The sequence below is a fragment of the Eschrichtius robustus genome, chromosome 12 (genome assembly GCF_028021215.1).
Source record: "Eschrichtius robustus isolate mEscRob2 chromosome 12, mEscRob2.pri, whole genome shotgun sequence".
Taxonomy (NCBI): domain Eukaryota; kingdom Metazoa; phylum Chordata; class Mammalia; order Artiodactyla; family Eschrichtiidae; genus Eschrichtius; species Eschrichtius robustus.
The window spans coordinates 63,495,760-63,508,328 of NC_090835.1; the positions used below are offsets into that span (position 1 = coordinate 63,495,760).

Here is a 12,569-nt window from a genome sequence, read left to right on the forward strand (position 1 = left end):
CAAGTCACCATTTTAAAAATTATTTTAAGTATATTTATAGAGTCTAGTGCCAGGCACCATGGTAAAGGCTGAATTACTAAAGATAATATAATGTCAAAATTTAAGAGAATGTCCATGATGAGATCTGGCTTCCTCTGACCTAGCCTGAAAAGCCACACAGCATCAGTACTGCAGCATTCCATTGTTACAACCAAGTCACTAAGACCAGCCCAGATTCAAGAGAAGGGGGCTTGAAACTACCTTTGATGGAAGGAGTGTCAAAAACATGTGGACATATTTTAAAACAAGTATGTAGATGATCTACTCTTAAAGAGTTCCAAAGAAAAAAGAAAGAGAGAGAGAGAGAAGAGGGAGGGAGGGAGGGAGAGGACGAAAGATGTGTCAGACCTCTACACAGAAAACTCCAAAACATTATCAAGATTCATAAATTGGAGAAATCATTATTGGAAAGATATTAACCCTTCTTTTTTCAATATTTAATAAAATACCAATCAAAATCCCAGCAAGCAAAAATCAACGTAATTGACCACATAACACACTAAAAAAGAAAAACCGTATGATTATCTCAGTAGACACAGCAAAAACATTTGATAAAATCCAACATCCATTCCTGATTTTTTTTTAAATTCTCAGAAAATTAGGAAGAGAAGAGAATCTCCTCAGCCCAATAAAAGGCATCTATAAATACCTATCACTAACATCATACTTAATAGTGAAAGACTACATACTTTTCTTCTAACACCATGAACAAGAAGGGATGTTTATTCTCACCACTTCTATTCAAAGCTGTAGTGGAGAATCCAGCCAGTGCAATGAGGCAAGAAAAAGGCATCTAGATTGTAAAAGAAGTAAAATTCTTTGTATTTGCAGACTACCTGATTGTCTATGTAGGAAGTCCCAAGGAATCTATAGAAAAGTAATCAAAACTAATAAATGTTTAGCATTGTTACAGGAAAAAAAGAGCAAATACAAAAAAATCAATTATGTTTCTACTATACTAACAATGAACAAATTGAAATTGTAATTAACAAAAAATACTGACTCAAGAGAAGATGGTGTAAGAGTAAGAAGCGGAGATCACCCTCCCCCCCACAGATACATCAGAAATACATCTACACGTGGAACTGCTCCTATAGAACACCCACTGAACGCTGGCAGAAGACATCAGACCTCCCAAAAGGCAAGAAACTCCCCACGTACTTGGGTAGGGCAAAAGAAAAAAGAAACAACAGAGACAAAAGAATAGGGACTGGACCTGCACCAGTGGGAGGGAGCTGTGAAGGAGGAAAGGTTTCCACACACTAGGAAGTCCCTGCGCGGGCGGAGACTGCGAGTGGCAGAGGGGAGAAGCTTCGGAGCCACGGAGGAGAGCGCAGCCACAGGGGTGCGGAGGGCAAAGCGGAGAGATTCCCGCACGGAGGATCGGTGCCGACCAGCGCTCACCAGCCCGAGAGGCTTGTCTGCTCACCCGCTGGGGCGGACGGGGGCTGGGAGCTGAGGCTCCGGCTTCGGTCGGATCGCAGGGAGAGGACTGGGGTTGGCGGCGTGAACACAGCCTGAAGGGGTTAGTGCACCACGGCTAGCCAGGAGGGAGTCCGGGAAAAGGTCTGGAGCTGCTGAACAGGCAAGAGACTTTTTCTTGCCTCTTTGTTTCCTGGTGCACGAGGAGAGGGGATTCAGAGCGCCGCCTAAACGAGCTCCAGAGACGGGCGTGAGCCGCGGCTGTCAACTTGGACCCCAGAGACAGGCACGAAATGCTAAGGTTGCTGCCGCCGTCACCAAGAAGCCTGTGTGCGACCACAGGTCACTATCCACACCGCCCCTCCCAGGAGCCTGTGCAGCCCGCCACTGCCAGGGTCCCGTGATCCAGGGACAACTTCCCCGGGAGAAAGCACGGTGCGCCTCAGGCTGCTGCAACATCACGCAGGACTCTGCCACCGCAGGCTTGCCCCGCATCCGTACCCCTCCCTCCCCCCGGCCTGATGAGCCAGAGCCTCCGAAACAGCTGCTCCTTTAACCCTGTCCTGTCTGAGCGAAGAACAAACGCCCTGAGGCGACCTACACACAGAGGCGGGTCCAAATCCAAAGCTGAAACCAGGGAGCTGTGCGAACAAAGAAGAGAAAGGGAAATTTCTCCCAGCAGCCTCAGAAGCAGCGGATTAAAGCTCCACAAACAACTTGATGTACCTGCATCTGTGGAATACCTGAATAGACAACGAATCATCCCAGATTGAGGAGGTGGACTTTGGGAGCAAGATATACTATTTTTTCCCCTTTTCCTCTTTTTCTGAGTATGTATGTGTATGCTTCTGTGTGAGATTTTGTCTGTATAGCTTTGCTTTCATCATTTGTCCTAGGGTTCTGTCCGTCCGTTTTCTTTTGTTTTGTTTTGTTTTCTTTTACTTTAAGAAATTTTTTTCTTTTTTTCTTAATAATTATTTTTTAATTTTTATTTTAATAACTTTATTTTATTTTATCTTACTTTATTTTATTTTCTCCTCTTTCTTTTTTTTTTCTATCTATTTTTTCTCCCTTTTATTCTGAGCCGTGTGGATGAAAGGCTCTTGGTGCTCCAGCCAGGCATCAGGGCTGTGCCTCTGAAGTGGGAGAGCCAACTTCAGGACACTGGTCCACAAGAGACCTCCCAGCTCCATGTAATACCAAATGATGAAAATCTCCCAGAGATCTCCATCTCAACACCAAGACCCAGCTTCATTCAATGACCAGCAAGCTATAGTGCTGGACACCCTATGCCAAGCAACTAGCAAGACAGGAGCACAGCCCCATCCATTAGAAGAGAGGCTGCCTAAAACCATAGTAAGGCCACAGACACCCCAAAACACACCACCAGACGTGGGCCTGCCCACCAGGAAGACAAGATCCAGCCTCATCCACCAGAAAACAGGCACTAGTCTCCTCCACCAGGAAGCCTACACAACCCACTGAACCAATCTTAGCCACTGGGGACAGATACACAAAACAACAGGAACTACGAACCTGCAGCCTGAAGGAGACCCCAAACACAGTAAGATAAGCAAAATGAGAAGACAGAAAAAAACACAGCAGATGAAGGAGCAAGGTAAAAACACACCAGACCTAACAAATGAAGAGGAAATAGGCAGTCTACCTGAAAAAGAATTCAGAATAATGATAGTAAAGATGATCCAAAATCTTGGAAATAGAATAGACAAAATGCAAGAAACATTTAACAAGGACCTAGAAGAACTAAAGAGGAACCAAGCAACGATGAAAAACACAATAAATGAAATTTAAAATTCTCTAGAAGGGACCAATAGCAGAATAACTGAGGCAGAAGAATGGATAAGTGACCTGGAAGATAAAATAGAGACAATAACTACTGCAGAGCAGAATAAAGAAAAAAGAATGAAAACAACTGAGGACAGTCTCAGAGACCTCTGGGACAACTTTAAACGCCCCAACATTCGAATTATAGGGGTCCCAGAAGAAGAAGAGAAAAAGAAAGGGACTGAGAAAATATTTCAAGAGATTATAGATGAAAACTTCCCTAATATGGGAAAGGAAATAGTTAATCAAGTCCTGGAAGCACAGAGAGTCCCATACAGGATAAATCCAAGGAGAAACACGCCAAGACACATATTAATCAAACTATCAAAAATTAAATATAAAGAAAATATATTAAAAGTGGCAAGGGAAAAACAACAAATAACATAAAAGGGAATCCCCATAAGGTTAACAGCTGATCATTCAGCAGAAACTCTGCAAGCCAGAAGGGAGTGGCAGAACATATTTAAAGTGATGAAGGAGAAAAACCTACAACCAAGATTACTCTACACAGCAAGGACCTCATTCAGATTTGATGGAGAAATTAAAACCTTTACAGACAAGCAAAAGCTAAGAGAATTCAGCACCACCAAACCAGCTTTACAACAAATGCTAAAGGAACTTCTCTAGGCAAGAAACACAAGAGAAGGAAAACACCTACAACAACAAACCCAAAACATTTAAGAAAAGGGGAATAGGAACATGCATATTGATAATTACCTTAAATATAAATGGATTAAATGCTCCCACTAAAAGACACAGACTGGCTGAATGGATACAAAAACAAGACCCATATATAAGCTGTCTACAAAAGACTCACTTCAGACCTAGGGACACATACAGACTGAAAGTGAGGGGATGGAAAAAGATATTCCATGCAAATGGAAATCAAAAGAAAGCTGGAGTAGCAATTCTCATATCAGACAAAATAGATTTTAAAATAAAGACTATTACAAGAGACAAAGAAGGACACTATATAATGATCAAGGTATCGATTCAAGAAGAATATATAACAATTGTAAATATTTATGCACCCAACATAGGAGCACCTCAATACATAAGGCAAATACTAACAGCCATAAAAGGGGAAATCAACAGTAACACAATCATAGTAGGGGACTTTAACACCCCACTTTCACCAATGGACAGATCATCCAAAATGAAAATAAATAAAGAAACACAAGCTTTAAATGATACATTAAACAAGATGGACTTAATTGATATTTACAGGACATTCCACCCAAAAACAACAGAATACACATTTTTCTCAAGTGCTCATGGAACATTCTCCAGGATAGATCATATCTTGGGTCACAAATCAAGCCTTGGTAAATTTAAGAAAACTGAAATCGTATCAAGTATCTTTTCCGACCACAATGCTATGAGACTAGATATCAATTACAGGAAAAGATCTGTAAAAAATACAAACACATGGAGGCTACACAATACACTACTTAATAATGAAGTGATCACTGAAGAAATCAAAGGGGAAATAAAAAATACCTAGAAACACATGACAATAGAGACACAATGACCCGAAACCTATGGGATGCAGCAAAAGCAGTTCTAAGAGGGAAGTTTATAGCAATACAAGCCTACCTCAAGAAACAGGAAACATCTCAAATAAACAACCTAACCGTGCACCTAAAGCAATTAGAGAAAGAAGAAAAAAAAAAAACCCAAAATTAGCAGGAGGATAGAAATCATAAAGATCAGATAAGAAATAAATGAAAAAGAAATGAAGGAAACAATAGCAAATATCAACAAAACTAAAAGCTGGTTCTTTGAGAAGATAAACAAAATTGATAAACCATTAGCCAGACTCATCAAGAGAAAAAGGGAGAAGACTCAAATCAATAGAATTAGAAATGAAAAAGGAGAAGTAACCACTGACACTGCAGAAATGCAAACGATCATGAGAGATTATTACAAGCAACTCTATGCCAATAAAATGGACAACATGGAAGAAATGGACAAATTCTTAGAAATGCACAACCTGCCGAGACTGAACCAGGAAGAAATAGAAAATATGAATAGGCCAATCACAAGCACTGAAATTGAAACTGTGATTAAAAATCTTCCAACAAACAAAAGCCCAGGAGCAGATGGCTTCACAGGCGAATTCTATCAAACATTTAGAGAAGAGCTAACACTTATCTTTCTCAAACTCTTCCAAAATATTGCAGAGGGAGGAACACTCCCCAACTCATTCTATGAGGCCACCATCACCCTGATACCAAAACCAGACAAAGATGTCACAAAGAAAGAAAACTACAGGCCACTATCACTGATAAACATAGATGCAAAAATCCTCAACAAAATACTAGCAAACAGAATCCAACAGCACATTAAAGGGATCATACACCATGATCAAGTGGGTTTATTTCAGGAATGCAAGGATTCTTCAATATACGCAAATCAATCAACGTGATACACCATATTAACAAATTGAAGGAGAAAAACCATATGATCATCTCAATAGATGCAGAGAAAGCTTTCGACAAAATTCAACACCCATTTATGATAAAAGCCCTGCAGAAAGTAGGCATAGAGGGAACTTTCCTCAACATAATAAAGGCTATATATGACAAACCCACAGCCAACATCGTCCTCAATGGTGAAAAACTGAAACCATTTCCTCTAAGATCAGGAACAAGACAAGGTCGCCCACATTCACCACTATTATTCAACATAGTTTTGGAAATTTTAGCCACAGCAATCAGAGAAGAAAAAGAAATAAAAGGAATCCAAATCGGAAAAGAAGAAGTAAAGCTATCACTGTTTGCAGATGACATGATACTATACATAGAGAATCCTAAAGATGCTACCAGAAAACTACTAGAGCTAATCAATGAATTTGGTAAAGTAGCAGGATACAAAATTAATGCACAGAAATCTCTTGCATTCCTATACACTAATGAAAATCTGAAAGTGAAATTAAGAAAACACTCCCATTTACCATTGCAACAAAAAGAAAAAAATATCTAGGAATAAACCTACCTAAGGAGACCAAAGACCTGTATGCAGAAAATTATAAGACACCGATGAAAGAAATTAAAGATGATACAAATAGATGGAGAGATACACCATATTCTTGGATTGGAAGAATCAACATTGTGAAAATGACTCTACTACCCAAAGCAATCTACAGATTCAATGCAATCCCTATCAAACCACCACTGGCATTTTTCACAGAACTAGAACAAAAAATTTCACAATTTGTACGGAAACACAAATGACCCCGAATAGCCAAAGCAATCTTGAGAATGAAAAATGGAGCTGGAGAAATCAGGCTCCCTGACTTCAGACTATACTACAAAGCTACAGTAACCAAAACAGTATGGTACTGGCACAAAAACAGAAATATAGATCAATGGAACAGGATAGAAAGCCCAGAGATAAACCCATGCACATATGGTCACCTTATCTTTGATAAAGGAGGCAAGCATATACAGTGGAGAAAAGACAGCCTCTTCAATAAGTGGTGCTGGGAAAACTGGACAGGTACATGTAAAAGAATGAAATTAGAACACTCCCTAACACCATACACAAAAATAAACTCAAAATGGATTAAAGACCTAAATGTAAGGCCAGACACTATCAAACTCTTAGAGGAAAACATAGGCAGATCACTCTATGACATAAATCACAGCAAGATCCTTTTTGACCCACCTCCTAGAGAAATGGAAATAAAAACAAAAATAAACAAATAGGACCTAATGAAACTTAAAAGCTTTTGCACAGCAAAGGAAACCATAAACAAGACCAAAAGACAGCTCTCAGAATGGGAGAAAATATTTGCAAATGAAGCAACTGACAAAGGATTAATCTCCAAGATTTACAAGCAGCTCATGCAGCTCAATATCAAAAAAAAAAAAAAACTCAATCCAAAAATGGGCAGAAGACCTAAATAGACATTTCTCCAAAGAAGATATACAGATTGCTAACAAACACATGAAAGAATGCTCAACATCATTAATCATTAGAGAAATGCAAATCAAAACTACAATGAGATATCCTCTCACACCTGTCAGAATGGCCATCATCAAAAATTCTAGAAACAATAAATGCTGGAGAGGATGTGGAGAATAGGGAACACTCTTGCACTGTTGGTGGGAGTGTAAATTGATACAGCCACTATGGAGAACAATATGGAGGCTCCTTAAAAAACTAAAAATAGAACTACCATACGACCCAGCAATCCCACTACTGGGCATATACCCTGAGAAAACCGTAATTCAAAAAGAGTCATGTACCAAAATGTTCATTGAAGCTCTATTTACAATAGCCAGGACATGGAAGCAACCTAAATGTCCATCATCGGATGAATGGATAAAGAAGATGTGGCACATATATACAATGGAATATTACTCAGCCATAAAAAGAAATGAAATGGAGTTATTTGTAGTGAGATGGATGGAGTTCGAGTCTGTCATACAGCGTGAAGTAAGTCAGAAAGAGAAAAACAAATACAGTATGCTAACACATATATATGGAATCTAAGGGGGGAAAAAAAGGTCATGAAGAACCTATTGGCAAGACAGGAATAAAGACACAGACCTACTAGAGAATGGACTTGAGGATATGGGGAGGGGGAAGGGTAAGATGTGACAAAGTGAGAGAGTGGCATGGACACTACCAAATGTAAAATAGATAGCTAGTGGGAAGCAACCACATAGCACAGGGAGATCAGCTCTGTGCTTTGTGACCACCTAGAGGGGTGGGATAGGGAGGGTGGGAGGGAGACTCAAGAGGGAGGAGATATGGGGATATAGGTTTATGTATAGCTGATTCACTTTGTTATAAAGCAGAAAATAACACACAATTGTAAAGCAATTATACTCCAATAAAGATGTTTAAAAAAATGTTTTAAGTATTCATGTATGCAAATGCAGAGAAAGATCTGGAAAGATGGACACAAATGGTGAACAGTGTCTCCCTTTGGAGAATAGAATAGGATGAGAGGGAGACCTGTCAGGCTCATTACTACATAATTTAAACAACAAAAATATTTTCAAGAATTGCTTGCATATGTTTTGTAAAGACTAGTTTTGTCCTCACAGGGAAAGTCACAGAGGAAGGAACAGTGAAAGGGAAAGCCGCTGGCTGCAGGAGGAGGGGGACCAACAGTGACAAGAGCTCCAAGCTCACCCCAGAGGAAACACAGTAGAATGGCCCCACCTCCCACCAAGGGAAAAAAAGCCCTTCTAAGGAACAAGGAACAGCTCCAGCTTTTGTGGAGTCTGAACTGAAGTAATTGTTTTTTTAAAAAAATAATACAAATTACAATAACAAAATTAGGAACAAGATTTTAAAAGAGCCAGTGCAGGTGGGGGCCGTAGAGCTTAAATTTTATTAGCTTCATAGTAAACTTACCTGTATGTGGAATGTAATTAACTATCACAGTGATTTTGGATGCAATAATGTAAGAATGCCCAAATGGAGAAGACAGAGTAATATAACCAATAAATAGTCGTGTCATCTGTTAGAGGACTCTGTGTGCCAGTGATTATATTTTAACTTAGAGCCTAAAAGATTTATATATATTCAAGCCATAAACTATTTAAAGTTCACATCCATGTCTTATTGTTAACTTCAGGAGCAACAAAAAGAACACAGCAAATATTTTTGTCAACTAATTTTTTCAATTGAAATTTCCCTCCTGTTTTAATAAACTTCCTTATGGTAGACTCATTTTTATTTAAGCCTTTAAAAATTACTTGTCATTCTTGGGAGACTCTATTGTAGGAGTATAAGAACATGCTCACTCAGAAATGAGTGGATGAGAGCCCAGCTGGCAGGCACATGGGACCAGGGAGTTGGAGCCGAGCTGGAAGAAAAGGGTATCGTGAGATCAGGACCCCTGACTTGTTCACCACTAAGTCCCAGTGTTAGGAACACAATAAACTACATTGAAGACCATCGTGCACTGAGAAGAGTCTGTGATAACTGCTTCACAGACAGCGTTCCTCTCAACAGTCCTCTTGGGAAACTGCTATTATTCCCTTTTTTAATAAGGAAAGTGAGGCTTAGCTTGATTGGGTGACTTACCCAAAGTCACACTATTGTTGAGTGGTAGAGTCTGATTCTCCTCTTTCCCAGGCAGACCTCAATACATACGTGTTCTGGGCTTACTTCATTAAAGGAGAAGGAAGAAAGGCTGGGAAAGAAAGGCGAGGAGATGGAACAGGAGCAGATGAGACCCCCATGCATTCACCCTAAGGAAGAGGACCGTTTCCCTGAGGGGTGGTGGAGGAGACGGACCTAGCATTCTTGTTTCAAGAAACCTGCATGCTGAGCAGATCATCAGGGCAGGCCTGGGTACCAAGAGTTTCCCTCTCCATGTACTTTGCCTCACCCTCCACCATCTCTCCTCTCTCGGCCACAGGGGCTCTTCTCCAAGGCTGTGCCAGCAATCCTCCCTGGTTCCGCGGTGGTCCATCCACATGGTTACCATGGCGCTGTCCATGGTCCTGTTCCTCTTCATCCTTTTGGCTCCTACATTGTTACTACTTCCATCTCAAAGGCATCTCTGATGGGGCTAAATCCAACCTCCCTAGGGACACGAAGTCTTTCCCCTGAGGGACATCACCGCCTAGGGATGCAGCCTGGAAGTGCCACCCAGGTCTCCTGCAGAGATCCTCACAGGTTTCTCCCCTCCTTTCCTCCATCCTGGTCCTCAAAACCTTTCCCCTCCTCAGCTCCTCCCTCTGCAACTGGCTGAAGCCATTTTCAAAGACCAGCCTTAGACCCCAGCCACTCTGCTTTAGGCCCAGCCAGGATCCCTGAGTCTTGGAGTCACACTGAGACTCTCACTGTGTGACAAGTCACACCTTTTTTAAATGATAGGAAAGGAAAAGCATGAGAAGAAAAGACACTGGTCTTACCACTCACTGGGGTAAAGAATATAAAAAGATGACTCAGTTTGAGACAGGAGACCCCAAGTCTGGTTTCTGGCTGCCTTTGAGATATCCAGCAGGAGACACACAAAAAGGCAATTAGAAGTCCCGAGCTCTCTGGCTAACTTTCTGTAGACCCCAGTGTGGAAGTGCATTATTTTCCCTCTTAGCCATTTCCATATGGACAAATAGCTTACAGGACCAAGCCTGTTTATTTCTAGAACTCTATTTGGTCCTCTAGTTTCACCCCTATTCTGAAATACACTTACAATTTGAAGAAGAAAAGGACAAGAAGAGAAATTCAACAAAATATTTTTCCCTAGGAGTAGTTAAGGCCCATGAGCTGATTTAAAAGCTCTCTGACTTTAAAACAAGTTATTACAGGTGAAGAAAATTATGTCCTTGGAGATCAATGTCTCATTTTCTACTGACCACAATCTCCTTTCTGTTTCACCTGATTCCTACCAAAACATTGGCTTATAAAATATTTAAGAAATTCTAAGAAACTTTCACTTGAAAAACTGCTGAGTTAATTCCTAGATATTGCCAGCTGGTTAACCTAGTCCCCAGATTCCATGACTAATACCTACTGCTGAAGGGACAACGTTCCAAAGTGGGTGGGGGGAACCCAAAATATGGTTTATTGTGTAAAAAGTTTAAGTTCTAAACATTTGTGGTATTACAGAACCATGCCATGGATACTCTGTACATACATTTTTTTCTGTGATGTTGATGGATTTTCATCCATATCATTTATATCACAGTGGGATAAGCTGTAAAACCAGGTCACAGCTCTAGCAAAAGGAAATATAAGCTGATAAATAACACATAACCAAGGTACACCGAGAGTGAGTCACCTAGAAATGCCACAGCAATCCCACGGCTGCCAGCTGTGGAGCTGGATATGGAACCTGCAGCTCAGCCTCAGGATTTTTCTCATCACCTCGTCGGGGAGAGCAAGCCCACCCTGGTAAGCCCATCTGCTCTCCTCATTACTGACACAGGGAGAAATGCCACCATGAAAAGCCTATGTCATCTAGATCTCCTTCCACTTCACAAATCTCCAAATCCTGCCCAAACCTGCCATGAGGGTCTAGAGCCTGCAAACAGTACTTCCTACCATCCATATTATGAAATTGAGTGATTTTTCATGATGTTCTAAAATCCAAATTAAACAGAAAACACAGCTACCTGTGTAATAAACAGGATGAGGTCAACTTCCTTTTGTAGCTATCCTCTGTGATGTTTAAGTTAGAGGTGAGATTTTGGCAAAATTCTGATGGCATCATTGACAGAGACCCAGAAATAACCAGTTCCTGCCTTGTTCACCCAACCTCCCTGAGAAAATCTGGACTAAGTGAGTTATGTGCAAAACAGACGACAGGGAATAAAAGTAAAACCTAAATAATAGCTGGGAAGACATCCAATAGCCCCAGTGCAATGACTTTTTGGTAAAAGTTAGATGGGAAAACACAGTTTAGGCTCAAAGACCCAAGAGAGCTCCTAGTTTCCCCCCCCCCACCTCACACGTCCCCACCATGGTCTAGGATGGTTGGAGTCCCCAGAGCAGGGATGGATGACAGCCTTACCTGCACGCAGAGAGAAGGTGCCTTCCTTCCTAACACGTAGCCCAACAAATGGCCTGACCAATTTGATTAACAAAAAACTCTCCTTTGGTTGTATAAAGTCAGGAGAGGTCTAGGCTGAGGCCTGTTTGATGCAGAAAGATGGGTAGAAATCTCCCTCCCAATAGATAGCTCTTATTACAGTGAAGAGAGACTTTTTTCAAGAAAAATGTATATTAATTCAACGAAAGTGTTATCAATCATCATTTACAGTCAAAATGTTGCCACAAGTGTTTTTCTTAAGTGCTTGCCATGTGGCATATTAAGTAATTAACTAATGAGAATATGATAAAATAGGATATACATGCAAGATACTGGGCTGAGTACTGGAGAGAATACGCCAATAAATAGACACGTAAGCACTCTCTTCAAAGGACTTACGATCTGGAAGAAGAGACAAGAGAAGCCATCTATTCAACATGGAATGTGATGAGCACAGTGGAGGCCTGAGAACCCAGGTCAGGAGTCCTCTGGGGCTGAAAAATATCAGAGGAGGTGTCAAGGAGGTAGATGGATTTGAATGGGGCCTGAAAAGATTGGTAAATAGTCTAAAATAAATATTACATATTTTCCCTTAGGATTAGTGTACACTCACAACATAAACGGTAGCCATTCTAGGGGGGATATTTTAATCAAGTGAAAGAACAAAGAAAATCACCCACAGTCCCACCAGATGCCAGCTCCTCTGACAGAGCATGATGGGAGGGAGGTCCCTTCGGGAGGAGGGACACATACACAACAA

General features: G+C 40.8%; 1 long non-coding RNA gene across 1 annotated transcript in view; it reads right to left on the bottom strand.

Moving 5' to 3' along the window:
- Positions 1-12,300, bottom strand: part of LOC137774221 (uncharacterized) — an 86,517-nt gene extending 74,217 nt beyond the window's left edge. The window contains exon 1 of the long non-coding RNA XR_011075792.1: positions 12,209-12,300. This is a non-coding gene — a long non-coding RNA (uncharacterized lncRNA). The remainder of the gene's footprint in view (positions 1-12,208) is intronic.
- Positions 12,301-12,569: the final 269 nt, after the last annotated feature.